The sequence below is a fragment of the Phoxinus phoxinus genome, assembly GCF_949152265.1.
Source record: "Phoxinus phoxinus genome assembly, chromosome: 5".
NCBI classification, from domain to species: domain Eukaryota; kingdom Metazoa; phylum Chordata; class Actinopteri; order Cypriniformes; family Leuciscidae; genus Phoxinus; species Phoxinus phoxinus.
In genome coordinates, this window is record NC_136880.1 from 9,507,376 (window position 1) to 9,509,509 (window position 2,134).

A 2,134-nucleotide genomic window follows, 5' to 3' on the forward strand; every position below is an offset into this window, starting at 1 on the left:
CAACAATAGATAAAAAATATGTTGATTTTTTTATTTTATTTTATTTGTTTACTGTTTATGTTTTAGGCCTGTTTTTAATGAAGCCTACACCTCTGTATATTTTATGTTATTTTAAAGGTGCTGGACATATTTTTTTACAAGTTTATGTTTACAGAAAATGAGTTATGTTTACAAATGAGATTTTATTTATTTTTTCAAAGGTTTATTTTTACAGAACAAATTACTTGTTTACAAAAGAGATTCATAACAAAGAATTTCAAAAAAATACAAAAATATAGTATATGTTCAAATAATATACTACGTTGAAATCAAACAGCATCAAAGTACAGCTAAGTTATTTTCAAGATAGTGTTCTGAATTGTTGTGGAAAAGAGTCGTTAAATTAAACGATTCTAAGGAACCACACCACTGTCTGATTTGTTTTCTTTTTACATCTGAACATAAGTCTTTAACTTGTTAATCAGAATTTTTCACATGTTAGGCATTGCTTTAACTTGCTTGGATGACAGTAAAAGTGTCAGGGGATGAAATAGAATGCCTATGATAAAAATGAGTTTGGATAGGCTAGTAGCATATTCATATTCAAATACTGTAGCATACAGTAATGTTCATTCATTCTCATCCTCTTCACGAGGGCACCTGATTGGGTGCTCATCACATGTACTTTCAGACTCCCCAATACACATATTGTGAAGCGCACAAGCTGCTACAATGACTTTCACAACTACATCTACACGAGAGTTTTGTAGTTCACGGAGCCGTCTCCATTTACACTTTAAGCGGCCAAACGCCTGTTCCACTATTACCCTCCCATTGCATTTCTGCGCAAGTCATCTTCACCCAAGGCTCCATTGTCGCGTTTTGGAGTGACAATGAATGGGAAGCTGTTGCAGACATATGCACCATCCCCGAGTAGTTTGTAGCCTCCCAACTTCTGTTCATGGGTATTGAAGAATGGGGATAGCCTAAGCATGCGTGCATCATGTACTCTACCGGGAGGCCCAGCAAAAATATCTGTGAACCTTCCTAGGTCGTCTACAATACCCTGCAGCAGCACAGAATAGTAGGCCTTCCTGTTTAAATAATCCCCCCCCCCCCTAACAGGTGGCCGCTGGATTCTGAAATGGCATCCATCAATTGCACCAACTATCCCATCAATTCCGCACGACCTTCTGAACAGAGCTGCTTGGATGGTCTTTTGACAGTCATTTGGCCAGACAATGTAGTGTTCTGCAATGGCACATGTACGGTCAAGCATTTCAATGATGACGTTATGCGCTGCTCCTTGACTGACATCAAATTTATCAGAGATCTCACGAAATGAGTTCTGATTCGCGAGATACCAAAGCAGCATCACCACCTTTTTCTCTACAGGAATTCTTGCAGGACCTCCTGGTGAGTGGTCATCAGTCATCCCATGTTGCCTTAATTGATTGCAGAATAGGTGGAACTGCTCTCTGGTGAGCCTCAGATGACTCTTAAATGTGCTGTCCTGCATGTTTAGAAGAGTCTTCCAGGCAGTTCCGGTTTTTAAGACCGCCGGATTGTCTTGCTCCAAGCAGTGTAGTATGACAAGTCTTTAGAAAACAAAAACCCGGGGTCAGTTATTCATTTTATGTATGCGTGTATGTATGGTAGGCCTTCACTGTTTTTGAGCTGGTAGGAAAGATTAGGCTAGTAGCTATGCTTCACATAAGGGTAGACCTAGCATTTGCAGCTAAAACAGAAATATTAGCTCTATTAACTCCCTTGTCCTTAAAAAAATATCTACTATTCATGATCTAGAAAATATACAGCATTAGCATATTATTTACCGTTTGAGTTTTGACAAATCATTTTCTTGCTGTAGCAGATGACTTGAGCAATCTAAAATCGTTTTAGGCAAATAACAGGTCTGGATCTGTGAGTCCATCTTTTTCCTACATTATGACAACAAAAGCACTTGAACACAACACACTGGTAAATACCAGTTCACAAGTGGAAAATATCATAAAAGCATTTGAACACAACACACTGGTAAATACCAGTTCACAAGTGGAAAATATCATCTTTTCCACAGCACGTGAAGGCAGCATCAGTCCCCCTTCTGAAGCGCTGGTCGAGCCCTCCCGTTCGAATTGCAGTAAGAGCCTGC

At 39.1% G+C, this 2,134-nt stretch overlaps 1 pseudogene across 1 annotated transcript; it reads right to left on the bottom strand.

The window, feature by feature from the left end:
• Positions 1–608: 608 nt before the first annotated feature.
• On the bottom strand, positions 609–1,766 carry LOC306998917 (annotated as a pseudogene). The gene has a single exon. The product of its transcript is annotated as an uncharacterized misc_RNA (transcript).
• Between the last annotated feature and the right edge of the window lie 368 nt (positions 1,767–2,134).